The 24,360-nt window shown below is 35.6% G+C and overlaps 1 protein-coding gene across 2 annotated transcripts in view; it reads right to left on the reverse strand.

The window, feature by feature from the left end:
- Nucleotides 1-24,360, reverse strand: part of alpha-Man-IIb (alpha-Mannosidase class II b) — a 1,305,824-nt gene that overhangs the window by 1,004,339 nt on the left and 277,125 nt on the right. For both annotated transcript variants that reach the window (XM_069835935.1, XM_069835933.1), the window contains exon 4: nucleotides 2,007-2,058. The gene's annotated coding sequence lies outside the window, so the exon portion shown is untranslated. The remainder of the gene's footprint in view (nucleotides 1-2,006; nucleotides 2,059-24,360) is intronic.

The following is a 24,360-nucleotide window of genomic DNA, read 5'->3' on the forward strand; positions in this document are numbered from 1 at the left end:
GCCTCCCGTTTCAGTTACCTGTCATCATATAATCTCTTCACACGCACGCAATAATAGCCGCATACTAGCCATACCAACACATAAGACATCATCGTATTCATCATCATACACAATCTCGCTCTCGCGCTTGTGCAATACCCTACCCAGTGACATCAGAGATTGTCGGAATTTAGTAGCGTTCAAAAGCAAGCGTATTAAGCATTTTCTTACTGCGAAGAGTAGGTTTAATTTGTACTTAATCAATAAAAGAAATACTTCTCTCTTCTTAACTTTTACAATAAACTGTCTAACTTTTATTAATCAGTTAATCTTTTAGTATTTTGATTTTTATTGTATCTGTAAATTTAATATTCATTGTAATTATAATTGTAATTGTATTCTTAATATTGTAGATGTAATCCCCTGGTAGAGGGGAAGAGAAGGCCTGATGGCCTTATCTCTACCAGGTTAAATAAATAAATAAATAAATAATAAAAAACACACAAGAAAAACACACACAAAAAATACACACCTCAAACGTTTGAAGGTCCAATTCAGGTACATGAGATTTTGAAGATAACAGTTTTTAAGTTTTCTTTTTCTCAATTTCAACCACCAGTGTTCTAGATCTTTTTTATCTTTTCTTAATTAATTTAACATCCCTATCCGAAAGCACCTAAAATAGTCATCACAATCATTACTGTAACCATCACGTAATCTCCATCACCATCATTAAAAACAAAACGACAAAAATTAAAACTAGGTATTAGGTTGATCTGGTGTTGATATCACCGCCAAACAATGCATAAGTTTTTCTTGTAAATAATAATTATTGTTTAATGTTTTCAGCAACACTGTTCAGTTGATATGTTGTATCCGATACCTAATTCTTCGTTTTAATTCTTACAGGCCTCATAGTCAGTCCTGGTAGACCTTCCACTTCAAATAGCCTCACAAAAAAAAATCTAATGGGTTGAGATCATGGAATATTGGGTGATATTCAAGAACTCTTGTTATTCAATTGTCTTTATTAGCTTTTGTGCGATTATTTAATTCGTGGCTTTCTTATTCTCCAAATTGAATTGATGTATTGAAGCATTTCTTTTGTTATGTACATACACATTATCATAAACCTGAGGCATTTTTTTTTTTAAATAATAGTTTATAAAGGGAAAAATTATTTGATTTCGTATATTTTTATATCTGAAGAATACAAAATTGAAAAAATAAGTACATGGTGCCATTTAAAAGAGACACTTTTGCTACACTTTTAATAAATGAAAAGGATAGTTTTTAAATATATTCCAAACTATTCCTTTTTCACACCCCCCCTCATGAGTTTTGTGCACAAAGTTTCTTCTTAAAATTAAAAGCAGGAAAGCTACGAGCAGTATTGTATACTTTTTAATCATCTTTTATACCAGCAGTCATCAGCGCAGTGCACCCTCGGGCTAGCGTCTCTTACACGTGGATAAGATAGGCACTAGTGTGAATCTGTGGTTGCTGGCGGGTATGCTTTCTCCCTCTCTCTTCTGCACGACGGTGCATATTCCGGTACCCTCCTTACAGTAGTTCAAACTCTCTAATTTGACACGAATTTCGCTAAACTTCCGTGTTTGAAAATTAAAACCTCCCGCTCTAACCAAAATTATTGAAATACTTGTCAGAATAACCTATAAGCCTAAGGGGTAGCAAACACTCCTATTACGATCGGGCGATCTGTCTGTTCTGAAAGGAATTAGACCTATTTTATCGTTAATTCCCATTATAAATTAAGAAATTCTCTTTCCTGAATTTAGGATACGAATCCCGATCATTTATATATATATATATATATATATATATATATATATATATATATATATATATATACACAGCACAAAATAATGGTGTGTAATTTTATTATTGAGAAATTCCTAAACAAAATTTGTATGAACTTAAAATTCGATTAAGAATTCCTGCATTCTTCGCGATACAATAATGGTATCGAAACATATCATAATAAAATTGTAGACTGTAACACTCACCAAAATATCAGCTCCTCTCGTCTCTTGTAGAAAGTTCTGTCAGCTGCGTTAACTGTGGAGAGAAGAAAAAATAAATGAAAATCTGTTGAATGATTTAGATTATATTCTTACATACTTAGGTCACTACAAAAATAATAGCCATATGGAAAGCTAAACATCATCTTTAACGATTCTCTCCGACTAGAGATGTTATTAAAATTCTGTGAGAAACTGATATCGTAGCTATGCAGTTTTCCAAATAGAATATATTACGACGCTCTATCCCTCTTACGCCATAGATCAGCCCAACTCCTGGATTTGAAGCGAACAGTATCGCTCGATGAAGTGAGAATGCATTTGTGTTATTAATTCAATCAGTTACCAATGACGGATGTGAGAAAAGTGAATTGCAGAAACCCCAGAAGTTACTTTTTTTCTGAAGTCCAATTTTTCAAAATATGGCCGTAATATCCATAGGTCTTTCAAATGGTGCAGAAATCCCACAGGTCCATTGCTCATTGTACATTTCACAGAGATAATAAGTTATAGTGAATTGTAGTAAATTGCAGGAATACCACAAATCCAGGTGATGTGGAATTTGTTAGAAACAAAAAAAAAGTTTAGTTTGCTTTTTTATTTTATTTATTTATTTATTTTATTTTATTTTTATTTTTTTTACAGAATTAAAGTGGACCATTTTTCAGTCACCTCTGTTACAGAGCACCTGAGTATTTCGAGAGCAGGCTCTAGTGCAATTTATTTTGTAGTCGCTTCTTGTCTTGCAAGTTCGTCAGCTTTTTTCATTTCCCTCAATGCCACAATGTCCTAGTACCCAGATGAGTTTTATATTTACGCATATCTTTAAAAAAATTAAACTATAAACAGTAATATTATTCACAAGATAATAGTACATTATGAAACGAGCGTATAATGGTAGTAATTAAGACGCGAGTATGTTCATGAAACGAGCGCAAGCGAGTTTCATAATTTTCATACGAGCGTCTTAATTACCATTATAGGCAAGTTTCATACGACTTGTTACGCTCGACCATATTTCTAACTTGAAATTATTCATAAGTATTCATGTTATTCTTATCTGACTGGGGAGCGGAACTGACCTTGTGCAATTGAGGGAAAAAAGGCAGAGGACGGACACTGGAAAGTTTTCTTTTCTCAATCGTACTATCAGGGACTGGAATGCTTCACCTGCAGACTTACTAAAGGCTTTACCAACAACCAAAAATGCATTTAAAAATAGGCTTAAGGACCTTACTAATAGACGGTAATTATACACAGTATTTAAAGGGTGTAAATGATATGTTGTTATTGAAGTGTTGTATCAGTGAAGAATTATGTTGTGTCAGTGAAGTGTGTTGTCTCATGAAGAAGTATGTCGTGTCAGTGAAGTGTGCTGTGTAAGTGAAACGTGTTCCTGTCAGTGAAGCTTTATAGTTTATAGTGGCAGTGCAAAGAATTTGAACAGTGAAATGTTTTTGAAGTGTTAGTGAAATCAGGATAGAATCAGTGAAATGTGTCGTAGTTCCAGTGCAGTGAGTGAGTTGACAGCGAAATGAGTGTAATGTTGAAAGGTAGGCCTACTTGTGCAGATATGAACATATACTCGTGGGCTTTAGTTCGATCTTAGTTTTAAGATACAAATTAGAATATTTCAAATGTTATTTTAAGTGATCGTTTCATTTAATTTAGTATATTCCCTGTTGTTGTTGTTATTATTATTCTTATTAGTATTAATTATTAGTATTATTATTAATTGTATTTTTAATTAGTAAGTTTATTATTGTCATTATTGAGTGTAATTAGTTACCACTGCCACCGGGTATATACCCATTGCAGTGTGAATAAATAAATACATACATACATACATACAATATCTCGTAAATTGTGAGATGTGCGCAGACGCGAAAGTATTGATTTTTTCCGAGAAACAAATGTCATTGATCTTGATATAATCTAGAGAGTAAAATAAACATTAATCTTGATATAACCTTGAAATTGATTTAGACATTGAAAAAACGAGATGACAAATTGAATTTATCTGAATATTATTTACAATTAACGCTAATTATTATAGTAGCAGAACATAACCTTCTGCGACAGTATTGGATTTCCAGCCTCCGTGACGTTTCGCTAGTTGTCTTTCAATTGCATATCCGAGAATAATCGATACTTGCGCTTTCATATTGCTACAATGGTGTCTTCTGATTGGTGGAACACCTGAACTTTAATGAATAGGTGTACTTTAATGAGATCCATTAAAGGACTGCTACCAGGTGTATAATTACTACATTTCGGCAGGGTCAAGCATAAAAAAAATTAATTGTTGTTAAACGGTATAACTTTAACTGAAAAAGTACATGTCAACTTCGTCGCGCATTATTTTCTTCTAATCTTATTTACTAACTGTGAATTAGCGCTCTCTCGCCTCGAATGCTGAAGTTTCGCTCGTTCTCTCCATTGTTCACACTCACTCTACTGCTGATATAAAAAGGCATGCTGGATATTGAACTAAGTGGTTGTGCAGGATATCGCAGATGCATTTCAAATCCACCTGACCTGGTTCAATACACGGCCGATTCCATTACCCAATTGATGCGGAGCTCATAAAGATAGTCGCTATCGAACATGTCCGTAGGTGATTCTTTGTGCCGAAAACACAAAACAGACCACGTCGCTATCTAATGAATATATTCCCTATGAGAGTATTACAACCAATCAAAATCGTAAAACTCTTCACAATTTTTATATCCTTGCATATGTGTACACGCCTCTGTTTAGCTATCTCCATTAGATACCTCACTCACTTTATTGTCTGTCCGTGCATCTCGAATGGGCTGAACTAGACTAATTTAATAATAATAATAATAATAATAATAATAATAATAATAATAATAATAATAATAATAATTCTTTATGTATACTGGCAGAGTTAAGGCCATAGGGCCTTTTCTTACACTCTACCAGGTCACAAAGTATACAAGCAGTTCAAATTTAACAAAAGTTAAAGAACAGAATACTAATATATTACAAAAAAAAAAAAATAATAATAATAATAATAATAATAATAATAATAATAGCATAATAAAATCGACATTAAACAACATGAAAAAAATACCATAATAGAAAAAAAATAACATAAAATACATTGGAATATACTGGGTGTTCATTTCAAAGTGTGTCATGACGTCACTGTTAAGTCACCGATTTGAAGCGAGTTTCAGCTTTTATGTCAAAGAAGTTGCCTATTATTCAAGGCGTTCTTCAATCTGAACTTGAGAACGTGTACGGTATAACTTGAACGTCGTAGCAACAGATGGCGGTCTGTACGGTCTGTGTGCTACCATAACCTCTTTCGAACTGTGTTTTGCGCCGGCAAGTCGTACGCAGGGTATTTGTTATCATTTGTTGCTTACGGCAATATTCCACAACACAAATCAAATGCTCCGTGTCCATGTTGACCGTCGAAGTTAATGTCAACAAATACGTAAGTAATCGTCTTAACCCTCTCCCCATATCTCGACAGTACGTATTTCCAAACAGTTCACATTCCTGCCACTACCGGCGTTACCGTACGTATCGGTACGTACTCTCCAGAATGAACGCCGTACTTGCTAGGCAACTTCTCTGCCTCATAGATAATACATCTCTGCGGAAGTGTAGGAAGATTGAATTCTCTAGGCACATCGGCTAGCCACATGACGGCATACAGCGAGCCATGACACACTTTGAACTGAACACCCAGTAGTGAAAGCAACTCATTTAGTACAAATGGTTAATATGGAAAAACGTAAGGAAGAATATATCAAAATGGAATGTAATAAAATAATAATAAAAAAGAAAAGAAATACAAGAATTAAATAAAATTCACGATAAAAAGGCTATGATAATAAATTCATCTGCTGATAAAGCGAACAAAAAATGGGAAAGGAAGGAAAAATAAATATATAGCCTATATTTTTACAAAACTATGGCAGAGAAAAGGGGTTATAACTGAAAGGAATCTAACTCAAAAAGTGCAATTTTAATTTATTTTTGAAAGTAGACAATGTCCGACGTCTCTGACATGTTGTGGTAGAGAGTTCCAGAGATGAGCTGCAGAGACGGTGAAAGATGAAGAGTAGAAGGATGTTCTGTGTTTAAGTCTGGAGAGTGTGATATGGTGTTGTGAGCGAGTATCTATTTCGTGATATGAGGACAAATGTTGAAAACGAGAAGCTAGGTAGCTAGGGTTAGAGGTTTGAAGAATATTGAAGAGTAAAGTGTGAGAGTGAATAGTTCTTCGCTCTTTGAGACGGACCCAGGACAGCATATTTAGTGAAGGTGTGATACGGTCAGATCTACGGACGTTGCAAATAAATCGAACGCATGCATTATGAACACGCTGTAGTCTGTCTGTCAGTCTCATGTTAAGGTCAGTGTAGAGAGTGTCACAGTAATCAAAATGAGGCATCAAGAGCGACTGCACTAAATTCTTCTTGAGAAGCAACGGAAGGAAATTTCGAATTCTTTTTAGTGTGTGAATTTTCATAAAAATTATTTTGCATAGGCCTATGTGTGTGATTTGAATATTCCAACTTAAGTTTTTGTCCGTATAAATTCCTAGATTTTTTACTCTACCACTGTAAAGGATAACAGTTTACTGAATCGGACGAACGTCTGTGTAAATCAATTCAGAAAACAGCGACTTTAAACAAATGAGTAACCTGATGTGGCTGAATTATACTCATCTGACTGGGCTTCACTAACCTGAACTAGCTAGACTGGACTGACCTACTAAAGAAAATTTTTCTCTTAAGGAATCGTATTACCTATTTTATTGTATTTTTTTCATTGCCTCCCGCACCGAGGTATAGTGGTCTAAGGCGACCTGCTTCTGACTCGCGTTAAGGAATACGCGCTGGTTCTAGTCCTCACGGGGGAAGAAATTTTCTCATGAAATTTAGGACAGTGTATGAGACCGGTGCCCACCCAGCATCGTGATGCACTTGAGGAAATACGATAGGCAGCGAAACCCGGTTGCGAAACGGCTGGAGGGATCCACACGATACCTCCATTCTGGTTGGATGACCGTTCACCTCTGTTTCGGCATGTGAACGTGAGGCTAGCAGGCGGCTGGTCGATCTGGGTCCCTCAAGAGCTGTGGCCCACGAATTATTATTTTTTTATTCCTTTGGATAAGCTTCAAAATTGTACTGTTATAAATTATAAATTTTCCTGAAAATTGTTCCCTTATTAAGTAGGCTATACTTTAGCTTATTCCATTTCGTTTGTTATAAATTGTGCTGAAAATTTTTCCTGGGGGACTGTCTTTTTTTTTTATAGGAGCGCCTGTAGGCAAGTACTGCAGCCTTAGGCTTATTTTGCAACTTCCTTGTATTGGGATAATTTTGAAGGCCTTACGACCGCTCTTCAAGCAAGTGATTCACTGCTTGGTGCCATCTTATCGGTTCGGCCATGGCGTCCAGTTCTGACGAAGTCTGCAAACGCTTCCCCGTCTCTGTTAATAGGCTATGCGCCTCCACAGATCGAAGTTATCTGTTCGCAATTCACGTGCTTGCTTTCCGCAGTATTCTTTGACCGGAATATCGTGACACCGCAAATTCAGCGACTCACCAAGGCACCATCTATTCACCATGGCACAATTTCGGATCAAATTTTTACACATTCAAAGAACAAAACTAAAATTCTTTCGATCATTTTTTATCTTAATACATTGCTCTCTTAAATTGACTTAGCATATTGGGAATTCAATCAATGGCTTTCTCGAAACACGCTACGAAATGTATCACATAAGACAATTTTATAAAAGGAAATTAAAATCGAGGAAAATTGTATAAAACTTTTTTGTTTGAAATATCTCAAAGAATAATCTCCTAAAATTAATGACATTAACGTACTTACGCTTCACTCTGTATAAACATTTATTTATTCATTCATTCATTCAGTCATTTATTTATTTCATCACTACTACAGAACATGTATTCCAATTACAGTAGGATATATATGGTAAAAATGAGTTTTGCACATGCAGTGGTTTTTGAGATACAAATTTCAACGGTCCCTTCCAATAATTATATACTGTAAAATCTTCAGTGAAATAACCGGACGATAATTTAATAATAATAATAATAATAATAATAATAATAATAATAATAATAATCATCATCATCATCATCATAATGGTTTATTTGACCTGGCAGAGTTAAGGCCATATGGAATTCCCTAACATTCAACAAGGAGTAAAACTGCGATACAAGAAACACTACAAATTTACAAAGTACAGCACAAAAAACTGAACTAGATAATCATAATACAATGTACACAAGTCAGTAGAAATGAGACATAATACTGTACAGTGAGGGAAGTGAGACGATATGCGCCGGTATGGAATACCACCACTGGTTTCTATGGCCAGGAAACATACCGTTAATGAAATATGACTTACCGTCACTAAAAAAATGTGATCCGTAAAAATCTCTTTATACATTTCTTCACAGCAAAGAGTACTATCTGTTTGCTTAGTAAATCTAAACCACAGCTTTCTTGGGGCTGTATTCAACGCGTATTTAGACACGTTTATCTGATAAGTCAACCTCTGAAATGCTTACAACGGTATTATTTCAAGTATAGAAGGCTGTGGTCTATAGCTTGTGGTCGCCAATTTAGGGACTGTATAATTTTTGTTGTTGTTGCAATTTTTATTAATAATTAAGTAAGGCACTTTCAAGCTTTAACATTATTTTAAATGATAAGTCTCAAAGGGCATTGCAAAATAATCTAGTAAATAACTGAAATTATTTTATTAAGAAATGTAATGTGTTGTGTAAGCTTCAAAGATTCGCGTTACTGACTGCACGAAACAATTTATTGTATACGTCATGTATGTGTATGTTGTTAGGGAGGGGGTGCGCCTTTTTTAAATCGAGGTATGTTAGGGGAACATTTTGGGATAGCATACCGGCCTCTGGTTTTTTCCCCCACTTGCCTCACTGACTGAATATAAGTTATAGAAAGAAAGAAAAAGGCAAAATAAAATGTGAACAGTAAGTCAAAATAAATGGGACATACAAAGTATAAAACTACGAGATGATGATGATGATGATGATGATGATGATGATAATAATAATAATAATAATAATAATAATAATAATAATACTCTACAGAACTGAATTGTTAACTTTTCACTATTCCTATAATGATTTGTACTTCGTGCACCAATAAAAATCCCGGAAAAATAAATTGGTAAATCTCTGTCTATTCTTCAGACGTGTCCTTTCGTCTACACTACATTTCCAATTCATTGTACGTGCCCAGAAAAAAAATGTGTGCCTCCAAATTTTCCTAACTTCCAAATACAAAGCATTGCGCATGTGCAGTAAACAAGAGCGCATCTCATCTCTGTATTCCTCATCTTTCACTGTTGCTACCTCTCGTCACTGGAACTCTCTGCCGCCTGAAGTCAAGGGCTGCCGAACATTGAAATCTTTCAAATCCAAGTTAGAAAATTATCTTATGACGAGTTCCAAACTAACTTACTATTATGACAAGTGTTGTATTGCATGTTTCCACGTATTCACATTTTTTTATGTTCCAGTGATATTTAACTTATTTTATATTTTTGTCTTCATATTTTCCGATAATGGTATATCTACAATGTGCTAAGTTGAGCTATATATAATCATAATTTTCTTACTGTGTGTACTTAAAATATTGCATTCATTGTATGCTTTTTACTGCACTATTTTATTACTACCATTTGTATTATTATTATTATTATTATTATTATTTATTATTATTATTATCATCATCATCATTATTATTATTATCATTATTATTACTATTCTTATTTTTATTATTATTATTATTATTTATTATTATTATCAATATTTATCTTACTTTTTTATAGTTTGTATGTCTCATTTATTTTGACCTGCTATTCACATTTCATTATGCTTTTTTCTTTCTTTCTGTATGTTAAATATTATGTCCGATTTCTACTTACTTGTTGTTACATTTTATTATTATTATCTTATTCAGTTTTGTGTGTAAAATTGTAGCGTACTTTGTAAATTTGTAGTGTTTTTTGTAACTCAGTTTTACTCCTGGTTGAGTGTTAGAGAAGGCCATATGACCTTTACTCTGCCAGGTTAAATAAATTATTATTATTATTATTATTATTATTATTATTATTATTATTATTATAAATGTATGCTACTTGTGGACAGTCTTATGAAGCTTGTTGCCTACATAGAGGGGGGAATGCTACCAAGACTGCCTTTTTTTAGTTCCGTATCTGTACACAGCTATTTGTCTGCTCTTTCATAACTCGCGAAGCTCCTCTGTCGTTCACAACATTCTCACATCATGACAAATAAAACGAATGTACGTCCTTCAATGAGAGACCGAGATGACAACGAAAGGGAAGGGCGTTCTCGAATTGCAAAACAAATGAACAACCGCGCCCGCCAAAGCGACTTCGCTGGCACTGTCGTCTGCTTACCTGCTGCAGACTTGAAGCACTTCAGTCACTCAGCGTCTTCGCAGACTCATTTGAATTTTCAAGATAATGAGTAACTCCACGCTGCTTTATTTTCATTACTCTGCAAGACCCTCATTTGATTCCTTAACAATCCTAGCCTCTACTCTCAGTCAGAGTCCCGCTAAAATGTAGTTCAAGAACTCAGTACATCAAATATTCAAAGAAAGGGAGAGACAAACACGAAAATACAGTGTGTTACAAAAGTCGCATAGCAATTAGTTTTTATTTAATTGAAGACATTATTACAAAACCAAACCCTTGTAAAAATTGCTATTTTTCAGGAGAACAATAAAAAAAATAAAACAATAACACATGTCAGCTATTTCCGTTCAACTGGTGTTTTATCCTTGTGTCTATTGCACTTGACCTGGGCCGTTTTTTGTAGTCTATAAACATTTAAAATAGTAGCAAATGAGTCCTTAACTCAATTTCATTAAAAATGACTAGGGCTGTTTGTGTAATAATGTCTTCAATTGGTTTAATTTAAGACGCTTTATCAACTGCTGTGGTTATCTAGCGTCTGAATGAGATGAAGGTGATAATGCCAGCGAAATGAGTCCAGAGTTTAGCGTCGAAAGTTACCCCGCATTTGCTCTTAATGGGTTCAGGGAAATCCCAGAAAAAACCTCAACCAGGTAGCTTGTCACAACCAGGATTTGAATCCGGGTCTGCTCGTTTCACGGTCATACATGCTAACCGTTCCCCCACAGCGGTGGACTTGCAGTTCGTTTAACGAGTGAGGTAGCTACATACGAACATGTGGTTGGTAGCACTATCTAACTGGAAGTCCCGTCCTCCTCAGTCCTAGCAAAACCGTCTCCAACTCAGACCTTAATACAGAAACAAAGATGGCCGCCGCCGCGGTCCAAACATTTCCATGTAATATAGACGGTTCCGTCATATCCTTATGTCAAAATAGTTCTATTCTTCGTATTTATTAAGTTGAGTTACTAAATTTGTCTTAAATAAACGTCCAGCGTTAATTTATGAGCAATGTTAGGTTAAATTTCAAAGGCGAGACAATAAGATAACTACGGTACGAGTAGAAACACATTGCTTTAATATTATGAACTTGGCAGACTGAAAATAGTGTTCAATAAGTTGAAAATCAGACCCTGAACACCGTATACGTTACTGCAGCAAATGTAAACGTTCACTAATATTTGTTGGGCATACAGAAGGATAACACATATCCAAAAATCAATAATACAATTAAACAAGGTCAGCGAATATTACTACTAATACAACTACTGCTGCTATTACTATTACTACGGTACCACTGCTACTACTACAGATGATGATGATGATAATAATAATAATAATAATAATAATAATAATAAAGATAATAACAATGAATCAGTTTATATTTTAATGTTGACAAATTAGGGTCCTTGACCTAATTTCTCCTGAATTTCAATTCTTTATGTTTTGTCACTTTTAGACTTAGACCTAACTCTTGGTCCATAATTATACCTCTGATTGAGATTCTGGCTGATATGTAGCCTATATATCATCATCAGGCAGTACATCTCACTAGACAATATCTGACAGAAGAACATCTTGTATGCATCTGAAGTCTGATTAGTGGAAAATGTAGCTAATCGGCGATGTATGCATTGGAGGGGAAAAAAACTGGCCACCATACCCCATTATCTCCTGGCCCAGTTGCCTCATGAGTGGTGCCTTATTGGTGTTACTTAAGAGGTTCAAATCTGTTTTCGAACAGCTGACTAAACAGCAACAATATGAGGCATTTGATCAGATTTTGTATTATATTTTGGTTCAAGTAAAAGAGAATATACTTCGCTAAGTTATTAAATGTTTCTATGCGATTTTTATACTTATAAAGATTTTAAGAAAAAAACTTTAGCAGAGTTAAATTCAAAATTTGCTAAATATATTATAATTAACACAAAATTCCGAAAAAGTCAAATATGTTGGGCAAACAAATTTTAATTATTCTTTTTTTTTTCGGCAAAGATAACGGAATAATATATGATTTAGCAATTATAGCTCGCGCAAGGAACGATTACCGAAAAATAGTGGTGGCGTTACTGTCTGTTTTGACGTGTGTATACAGGCACGCCGAGGGAGCGAGAGATGCGGGCCGATGGAAGTACTCCCTCTTCCAAGAAGATAAGCAGATAGGAACATCGCCTGTGGAAACGAAGAGCATAGCAAGAGAAAATTCGAAGCGAATTAAACGCGATATTCTGCAAGGGGAACGCTCCATCACTACATAATAAAATAAACTCACTTGCAACAAGATACGTATTCACATGCAGTGGAACTGAAACTAAAACCGTAATGTAACTATCACAACGCTAGACTGATTCTATCGATGTAGTTTCTCTTCCGATTGTACTCTTGAATATCATTCAAGTTATCTCGTGACCTTTCCTGTCGCCCGCTCTTCCTTATCGAATTGTTTCGTTCGCATTCCTGTCGTCGGTAATCCTTGCTTGCGGGACCTATACTCCCCAACCAATTATACCATAACTAAGTACAGACTCAAATATTCCTAAATATGTAATTCTTAAAATATGAATGGCTAAATAATTTCGGAGAGTTACAAATTTATAAAATAGTTTTAGACAACCTATTAACAAGCTATTATTATTATTATTATTATTATTATTATTATTATTATTACTATTATTATTGTTATTATTACTATTATATTGTTATTATTATTATTATTATTATTATTATTATTATTATTATTATTATTATTAGATACGCTCCATTCTTATATAAATTCCAGTTGTTATGAAGGGGAAATGAATAACGATAGAAGAATAAGCAGACAAAGACTGGTTGCAAACTTTATTACTTTCTTGTACAGATTATAAAACACGCATAGCCGAAAGCGAGGGGTAAAAAGAAGCAAACTGCAACGAAGAAGAGAATTAAATATGAATTAACTGAAATGCACGATTACTTAAATATTAAGTTAGGAACAAGCCTGAAGTTCAAAAGCAGCCAAACAATTTTCAATTATTTACGAGTTTACGAAGTTCAGATACATTGCGGGGTCATTTACAGTTGGGAATTCACTTCTTTTTGTTCTCTTCTTCCACTGCCACGACTTTTCCCCCCACAATTCCATTTTTTCCCTGTTTATTTTATTTTCCTCCTCAATTTCCTCTCATAAATCTCCTTCTCTTTACTTCCTTCTCTCAATTCTGCTTCTCCTCTACTTTTCCGTCTCAGTTCTTGTTCTCTTCTGCTTCCTATTATCAATTCCCCTTGTTCTTCAATTCTTCGTCCTCTCAATTCTCTTCCTTCTTCTGCAGCTCCTCGTCTCAGTTTTCCTTCTCCTCCATTTCTTCGTCACAATTCTCCTTTTTCTCCGTTTCATCCCCTTTATATCTGTTATACAATTTTTCCCTCGCTTTCCTTCTCATGAAATTACAATTCTTATATATTATTTTAATGTACCGAAGTACATACGATATTTCCATGCAGATATTCTGCGTCATCATACGATGAAAGAGTAATGGAAGGAGAAAAATTCTCTCCGGCGCCGGGATTTGAACCCGGGTTTTCAGCTCTACGTGCTGATGCTTTATCCACTAAGCCACACCGGATACCCACCCCGGCGTCGGACAGAATCGTCTCAGATTAAGTTCCAACTCTTGGGTTCCCTCTTGTGGCCGCCCTCTGCACTACCTCATAGATATCTATGAAAGTAGGACTGAAGTCCACACATGTGCTGAGGTGCACTCGCTATGAGTGACTAGTTGGCCGGGATCCGACGGAATAAGCGCCGTCTTTCGCATATCATATATACTATTTTAATGTACCGAAGTACATATGATATTTCCATGGATATTGGATCCCGGCCAACTAGTCACTCATAGCGAGTGCTCCTCAATACATGTGTGGACTTCAGTCCTACGTTCATAGGCATCTATGACGTAGTGCAGAGGGCGGCCACTAGAGGGAACCCAAGATTTGGAACTTAATCTGAGACGATTCTGTCCGACGCCGGGGTGGGAATCCGGTGTGGCTTAGTGGATAAAGCATCAGCACGTAGAGCTGAAAACCCGGGTTCAAATCCCGGCGCCGGAGAGAATTTTTCTCCGTTCCATTACTCTTTCATCGTATTACAATTCTTAGCTCTATTTTTTTCTAAATTAATTTATCTGAATCCTATTTCTCATTCATGTCCTCTTAATTCCCATATCTTACAGGAGACGAATTCACAACGTTCCGCCTATCAACGACAAAGAGACTACACACGGTAGCAAACTCTAACAATGAAAATTACAGAAATTTAAAAGTGTAAAATTAATTTCGCCCATAAAAAAGATATACTAAACGAATATGTTTGTAATTGTTTAACTGTTCTGCCAAAGAAGCAAGCACGAGTCTTGACAAAAGTGGAAATATAATGTAAGAGGAATTGAAAAACTTGGTTATGGTGTTAGCGTTGTAGATACTGCTGTAACCTATACACAAAGTTCAATTTGCCGCGATTTCGTGAGCGAGTGTGCATAAAGATCCCATTGTGTACATTATATTAAAATTATTTTCTCTACTGTTCTTATTACATTAGTTATTAGGCATATTTTAAATTAAGAATAATATTTGTTCATAATATCAGTGTGCTTTAAACATTTAGGGCTGTTTATTAACAAATTTGTCCGCAGAAAGAAGTTTTTCTTCCATGAATTGCATTAAAAACAAGTGTAGTTGCTTAGTTCCATATCAGAACAAAGGCTCTCGTCTAGTGCTGCTTATGATTAGGTTTTCTCAGGAGCGGTTGTTTGCGCGCTTTCAATCGGAGACCTCCGGTTACCTCCGATTGTTGCCGCGCAGGTTGTTTATGTGCTGTGGCGCAGACATACACTTTCCGCTGAGCATTCCTTTAATCGGATCAGGTAGTGATTCGTGTCCGCTGACGTCCGCGTATCTTTTAAAATAAGTTGTAATTTGTTATTGTTCAATCTCTCTTTTATGTTAATCTCTCTCTCTTTCTTCGGCTCTTTTTTGTGTTGCTTAAAGTGCTACGTTAGCTGACAGATTTTTTTTTTCTAGTTTTGAAATTCATAGTATATGTGGAAGGCCGTATTAGTTTTATGTCATTGATCAAATTAATAACATTCAATCTAACTGCAAAACTAACGCAGAAGTAAAGCTTTTCAGTAGTTAATGTAAACATTTATACTTAATTCTCCTAGAAACTCTCCTTTAATCGCAAACAGGGTTTGTCAATTATTATTCTAATCGGTTTAGTTAACGTAAAATAAGCCACCGGCGTGGCTCAGTCGGTTAAGGCGCTTGCCTGCCGGTCTGAAGTTGCGTTCGGGCGCGGGTTCGATCCCCGCTTGGGCTGATTACCTGGTTGAGTTTTTTCCGAGGTTTTCCCCAACCGTAATGTGAATGCAAGGTAATCTATGGCGAATCCTCGGCCTCATATCGCCAAATATCATCTCGCTATCACAAATCTCATCGACGCTAAATAACCTAGTAGTTGATACAGCGTCGTTAAATAACCAACTAAAAAATTAACGTAAAATATATTAAGTGAGCTTCAGAATGAAACAAAATAAACGTGGGCTATCAATGGGATAAAGTTTACTGTCCAACATAATTTATTCAGATTCTTCACCGGACAGGATTGTGATTATTGTGTTAAAGGGTGTCAGTATTTGAACTGCCTCTTCTAAAACGCGCCACTCTTGCTCTGTAATAAAAATATAAGTGGATATCAACTTAAGGATAATTGTAATTATATTATTACCAGATGTTTCTTTAGTTTCATTCAGAAATATTTTAATCCAAACAGTAAAATATAACTCAAGTTGTCTAAACAGTAAAATAGGCTATAACTCAAGTCGTCTTGTAAATATTTCATTTGTTTTTTATTGCCTCGAAAGTTACGTTTTAGAGAAATCTCAAGACTTTTTCATAGACTGTAAGCCTTTGGAAACTATAGCGCTAAAACAATTTAAAAATAAATCGTATCAAATGTTTTGCGTAATTGTTTTCATCAAGTTCGCGATTGTGCGATCGCTTCAAATGGTCTAACAAATTCGAAGTTCCACCACCCTTAGAGTAAATTCGCCCACAAAGTTTACAGTGTGCGACTTTATTATTACCTTCAACTAAATTAAAGAATTTCCATGCGACGGATATCCGATTTGGTGCCATTTTATTCCACTCACTGATATCGTCAGTCCGTACGCGCCGTTCGTCCTTGAGCTAACTGTCGCTTCGCTCCGAACCCCCGCATCCCTCCGTATGTCCCCTGTTCCACCTATGGTAGTATCGCAGAACACCGGTGGAGAGCTTTATTCGTAATCTCCGATTCCTCCGCGGTTGTAGTCACTCCGAAGAGCAGCACTGCTCTCGTCACTGCCAAATATTTCCATACAGAAGCAAATTGTGCACAAAATTATAAAAAATCAGCCTTTTCACAACGATGTTACAGATAAATTCGTTGCTATGAACAGAAGGATTGAACTTGTCTTCAAAAAATTGGTATGATTATTTGTTAGCGTTAATTTATGATTACATTATTATTATTATTATTATTATTATTATTATTATTATTATTATCGTAATCGTCATCATAAAAGTCACGTATTTTTAAATATACCGGTATTTAATATATATAGGCCTATACATGATTTTTGTTGTTATAAAATTAACAATGTCACAATTGTTGTTTAATATATATTTGGATACTGCTTTGACTACATGGCGAAGAAAATGCAGAAATATGGGAATACCTGTAGAAGATGATAAAATGCTGTTTACACTCCTCTATGTTGATGATCAGGAGGAGGAAGATATAGAATACATGATAAGAAAATTACACGAGGAATACACAAAATGGGTTTTGACAATAAATTGGGATAAAACTGAATATTTGTGTATAGGGAGTATAAGTAAAAATCTGAATTTGAGTAGGCCTAATAATATAACAATAAAATCATGTAATGAATTCACATATTTAGGAGCAAAATTTGATAATACAGGAAGATATGAAAATATGATAAATTCAAGAATAATTAACGCCAGGAAAGTTACAGGAACACTAAATTCTATTCTATGGCAGAAGAACATTAGGACAAAAACAAAAATGATGATATATGAATCCATAGTTAAAAGCACATTACTCTATGGATGTGAAGTTTGTCAGATACCTGACCGTATGAAAATAAGCTTCTATCTACTGAAATGGATTTCCTGAGAAGATCAGCCATGAAGTCAAGACTAGATAGGGTTAAGAACGAGGATATTAGAAGACTTGTGCATAAAGAGAAAACAGTCATCAAAGAAATACAATGAAGACAATTAATTTGGTACGGATATGTTCAGCGGATGGAAAACGAAAGACTGCCGAAAACTATCTTGAAATGGGTTCCAAATGGGAGAAGAAGAAGAGGGCGACCACGAGATACATGGATTAAAGGAGTTAATAATGCTATGTCACAGAGAGAATTACAAGACGGTGATTGGGAGGACAGAAGAAGATGGCAACTAGGATCCGGAAGGCGACCCTTCTCGCTGTGAAGCCGGACATATATATATATATATATATATATATATATATATATATATTAGAGGCCGGCAAACTGTCGATCAGGCTTGCCCATGACTGTTTACGTCCGTGAGCGGGCTTACGCTTCGTATCGTTCGCCCGCCTGCAACCTTCCCTCTCAAGCAGGCAGGCAGTGTGGTTGCACGTGACTCCCAAACAGTCCTAAGAGTGACCCGAAAGGCCTGTTGGGTTCCGCCGACCTGCAGCAGACTGCTTCTTTCAGATGCATGATAAATATGAACCAAGTCATTCAAACCTGACAAGAAGCCTATAGATATAGATAAACAACTGAAAACTTAATTTGTTGTCTTCTGAAGCGTACCGTTAATAAAGATAAAGAAAACTATTTCTCGTCAACATAATATCCATTAAATGCCAACAGTTATTATAAATTACTTGCACTTTGCTTTTCATCGTAGTAATATAAATTTAATGCAAACCATTCAAACTTTCAGCTTCATAAATGAAAAGAAATCTGTCCCTCAGAATTTAAATAGCAAATCAATATTCTGAAGAACGGAAAACGTTTATACAGTTTACAGGTATTCATGAGGCTTTTAATTATTGATAAGGAAAAAGTTAAAATGAAATATTTTTCTATAATAGTTGTTGATATTCATAATAATTGTTACCAATATCTTTTCAACATTTCTCTTCTCCTCTCCTCTCCCTCCCCTCCCCTCCCCTCCCCTCCTATTCTCTTCTCTTCTCTTCTCTTCTCTTCTCTTCTCTTCTCTTCTCTTCTCTTCTCTTCTCTTCTCTTCTCTTCTCTTCTCTTCTCTTCTCTTCTCTTCTCTTCTCTTCTCTTCTCTTCTCTTCTCTTCTCAACTACTCACAAGTTACGAAATGTTACTATTTTGTTGAGTCAGATGCATTTTGCAGGAATATGAAATGTGTAATATTGTCTTATTACTTTATGAATTCTGTAGCGCAATAAATCGTAAAACTGTGTTTCTTTAATCAAGAAATATCTGACGTGTTGTACCATAAGATAAAGATTTTTTGAAGTGACTAAATAGACAACGAACTTAGGTTTCAAACTAGTACTGTTTCATCTTAACCAGCGCAGACTGGCTTCCGTGAATGCAAGTCACTCTACCTTATAATACGAGCAAACAGGCAGGCTTTCTCGGGTCCCGCCTGGACTGAACCTATAAAACCCGGGCTCATTGGGTTCAGGCTAAAAGTTAACTTGCTTTGTAGCGTCACCGGAACCCAAGCCTGACGGCAACCGGGTACGGGCGTGAGTCTTGCGTGATTTGCCGGTCTCTAATATATATATAATTAGAAGTCAACCTAAAACTGTTTCACGCACTTTTTATGTCACGAGCCGCCACTGGTTTACAGTACAGTATATTCGTGCTAGTCTGAGCACTTACAATTCTGTCTGAAACCCATCGGTACAAACAGCGTCATGGGAAAATAACTGTGCTCAATACTGTTAACAGGAGAAGAAATACTGTATTTAAATGTCGAAAGGGTATTTCTTGCAGTCTCTCGACAGGCTGAACGACCCGGCCCTTGGTATTAACCTGCTCTAATTATTAGTCAATATAATGCATTTCAAAGCTCCCATTTAACAAGTTACGAGGAATTTCCCTCGAGGCTTCAATATATACGAACGAATCCAATTTCCGGTGCATTTCCAATATGTACTGTATATTGAACTTTTGTTCCCCAATTCTCACAACAAACATTATAACAGCTTAACAAAAAATATCTTAGTTCATAGCTTACACAAGCTACAATTAGGAGTCCTTTCACCAGGAACAGTTAACAATCCCAACAGCACAGAGGCTCTATGGAAATTATCAAACCTAGAGAGCAGATGTTAAATGTTATGTTTTATTTAACGACGCTCGCAACTGCAAAGGTTATATCAGAGTCGCCGGATGTGCCGGAATTTTGCCCCGCAGGTAGTGCTGCTCATCCGAGTGACTACTACCGCGGAAGAATCGGAGATTACGAATAAAGCTCTCCACCGGTGATCTCCGGTACTATCGTAAGTGGAACAGGGGACATACGGAGGGATGCGGTGGATCGGAGCGAAGAGAAGTTGGAGGACGTGGAGCTCAAGGACGACCGGCGCGTACGGACTGAGAGTAGTTGGAGTGGAATAAAATGGCACCAAATCGTATATCCGTCGCATGGAAATTTTTAATTTAGTTGAAGATAATAATAAAGTCGCACGCTGTGAACTTTATGGGCGAATTTACTCTAGGGGTGGAGGTACTTCGAATTTGTTAGACCATTTGAAGCGATCGCACAATCGCGAACTTGAAGAAAGTAAGTAAGTAAATTTAACTGTTCAAAACAGTTTTGAACTCTTTCAAAAAGCGTGTTTACTTTGATTTATATATGAAAGTTCTAATAAATAATTTCGTGGTTTTGTGTACAGACAGAGTAACATTGCGAATGAAAAACTGAAAAGCAGAAGAATTTCAGCAAAAAAAGATCCTCTAAGATTGATCCAGCATATTGTTACGAGATGAAACTTCAAACTTCAGTGATGAGCCGCTTACTTGAAATGAAATATGAGTTGGTGATTGTGTTGTCAGAAAAGCCAAACGCTCCTTGGACGCTAACAGGTCCGTATTTGGAAATCTCTATGGCGTAGACCAGGTTAGATAGATAGAGTAGGTCTAAATTTTGAAATGTAGGTATGTAAGTGTTTAGGCTAACATTAAGAGCCGCGTTGTGGTACTCGTACTTGCTGTCAAAAATAAATTATTACCATTCAGATACACATTGACGGTTAATTAGTGATATCATCGTTTTCGTAGTTTTAAAATTACGCAAAACATTTGATACGATTTTTTTAACTTCTTTAGTGCTATTGTTCCAAAGGTCCACGTCTAGAAAAAAAGTATTGAAATTTCTATAAAACGTAACTTTCGAGGCAATAAAAATCATACATAACTTATATGGAATATTTAAAAGGCAACTTGAGTTATTAGATTAAAATATTGAGTTTTATTCTGAAACTAAAGAAACGTGTGGTAATAATACAATTACAATTATCCTTAAGTTGATATCCGCTTATATTTTTTATTACAGAGGAAGAGTGACGCGTTTTAGAAGAGATAGTTCAAATACTGACACCCTTCAACACAATGATCACAATCCTGTCTGGTGAAGAATCTTAATGAATTATTTTGGACAGTAGGCCTTTAACACATTGATACCACACATTTCTTTTGTTCCATTCTGAAACTCCCTTAATATATTTTACGTTAAACTAAACCGATTAGAATAATAATTAACAAAAACTGTTTGTGAATATACGAGTGTTTCCAGGAAAATTATAAATGTTTACATTAGCTACTGAAAAGCTTTACTTCGCGTTAGTTTTCAGTTAATTTTAATTTTATTAATTTGATCAATGACATAAAACTAATACGCCTTTCCACATATTACTATGAATTTCAAAACTAGAAAAAAAATCTGTTAGCTAACATATTACTTCAAGCAAAACAAGAAAAAAAGAAGAGCCGAAGAAAAAGAGAGAGAGAAAGGTAAATAAAAAAGAGAAAATAAACAACAAAAAATTACACACTTATTTTAAAAGATACGCGGACGTCAGCGGACTCCAATCACTACCTGATCCGATTAAAGGAATGCTCAGCGGAAAATGTATGTCTGCGCCACAGGACATATACAACCTGCGCGGCATCAATCGGAGGTAACCGGAGGTCTCCGATTGAAAGCGCACAAACAACCGCTCAGGAGAAAAACCTAATCATAAGCAGCACTACCCGCAGGAGTTCTTTTACATGCCAGTAAATCTACTGACATGAGCCTGTCGCATTTAAGCACACTTAAATGCCATCGACCTGGCCCGGGATCGAACCAGCAACCTTGGGCATAGAATGCCAGGGCTATATCAATTCGCCAACCAGGTCGACGAGAACTATGTTAGGTCGAATTTTTTAAAAAGTGGATTTAAGTCACTTTGCAAATTAATACACTATTCAATTGGAAACAAGACGTACCTACGCAGAAGTTCGTAGACTGACAAATTCGAAGCGTTTTATCATTAAATCTGAGGTCAGAGAACTTGTGTTTCAGTTGACTCGATTTAATAACCTTCGGCTAAAATGTTTGCATATGAATAAAGATTCGTAATGTGGCAGCGGAATCAAGCTGGCGGCGTTGTAGGTCTGCAATTATAGGTATAATAATTTATTAGATGGAAGAACGCCTTTCATGTATGAAAGCAAGAACGACACAAGTGAGATTGTCAAAATAGTTTAATACTGATAAGTAATTATGATAAAGCTTCTTGAAGTACACTAGGCTTAAGGAGCAGTTTTAATGCTTGAGGAAAAGGAGATCTTAGGTTTACATCATAAAGAAAATAACTATACAGGATGTAGCGAAAAAATATCGGGGGAAATTCAGAAATGGATTCCTCATATGTAGAGAAGAAAAACAGGTTATAGCTTGGATCCGATAACGTTTACTTACTGTGTTTTCAAGAGGCCAACGTTTATTTCCTAGAAGTGTGATATACTCCGCTGATATTTTGTTATATGATTTTTTGAAAATATCCACATCCTGCATATTACAGGCTCCAACTCGCCATCACATTGAGTCCCGAACAATTTCCAAAATTCCTCGTGTAGACTAGTAGACGTGTTGTCCGACAGACTACCAAAATTCGCTCACGGATAGTTTCTGCATCATCTACAGCAGTCGAAAACGTCAACGACTTTAAGCACCCCACAGAAAGAAATTCGATGGATTTAAATCAGGTGAGCGTGGAGGCCAAGCAATTGGTCCACCTAAACTTATCTAGTGGCCACAATAACGTACATTTAGGTACCTACGGACAGAAAGACTAAACTGTATGGCAGAGTCGTCATGCATGAAGCACAATTCTCGACGGAGTAATGGAAAATATGTGGTGAATATCTTATTGTGCAATCTATTTATAGTTATACCTGATATTTTGAAAATGGATAATAAATCAATGATAAAAATAACATTGAAATCACTAAAATATGCATATGACACACTTTCTCACTTTGATACATTGCGACCGATGCTATTACTCATCTTCATGTATTTTGACGTGAACTTTTCATATATGAAATAAATAATAATACATAAATATATGTATTACCAAGTGAAAATAAACATATTAAAGTGTATAATAAAATTAAATGTTTATATATACCACAAATTCTATAGCCATTATTTTAGGCCAAAGCGAAATGTATCAATATGATACAATGCGACCGATTCGTATCATTATAGCGACCGACGAAAAGTTAAGGCAAAATGATCATTTTACTGTATTATGACTTGCATTCCACCCAGACACAAGTCGATAATACCAAATTAAAACTTAAGTTTATCTCTTTAATATCTTTTCAGAAACGGAACTAAAAACTGTAGAAAAAAAAAGTGACTTGAGGCCCATTGACCGAAGAATTATGAAAATAAAAAAATTAATAAATAAAAATTTTACTTTAGGTAGGCCTACCTATACGATAATCTTCAGACCTCCTACAGCTCGGTTAAAAATGTAATCACTGATCAGAGATCTAGTCTAGTTGTTTTACTGGTTATAGTAGAGACTACAAGAAAACTTTTGTACACCCTTAAGTTTTGAATTTCGATTTTTTTTTTCGATTAGTCTTAGTGTACAGGCCGCCTGAGAGAGAACACGAATTTACTCACAACCACAGCAGATAATAATAATAATAATAATAATAATAATAATAATAATAATAATAATAATAATAATGATGATGGCTTTATTTAACCTAGAAGAGTTAAGGCCGTAAGGCCTTCTGTTACACTCAACCAGGATTAAAACTTACTTACATAGTTGAACAGACAACTGAATTGGATTTAAGTAATTATATACTGATAAGATTTAGATACACAATGAGATCAAAAGCGGTAGTTACATAAAAATTTATCTCATAAAATAAAAATAAACACAGTGGAATACATCACACAAACAGGAGCCGATCTTACCATCTTACCCCTGGATCATGACGTCACATATACTCTGTGCGTTCCAAACTTCAGTCTCGCGAATCGGCGACCCTAGTCTGCTTATAAAGTACTTGCTAGACAAAACTGTTTTCTAAAACTGTACATCAGTCGCCATAGCTATCAGTCATATGCGGGCAAAGATGGCGAATTCTCGGAGCTGTGATATTCTAACTACAGTCACAGTCGAAACAGCGACAAACCTGCCACAGCGACAAGATCACAGGCCTTCAAATCACATCCCACCACTATTGAAA

The sequence above is a fragment of the Periplaneta americana genome, chromosome 9 (genome assembly GCF_040183065.1).
Source record: "Periplaneta americana isolate PAMFEO1 chromosome 9, P.americana_PAMFEO1_priV1, whole genome shotgun sequence".
Lineage (NCBI taxonomy): Eukaryota > Metazoa > Arthropoda > Insecta > Blattodea > Blattidae > Periplaneta > Periplaneta americana.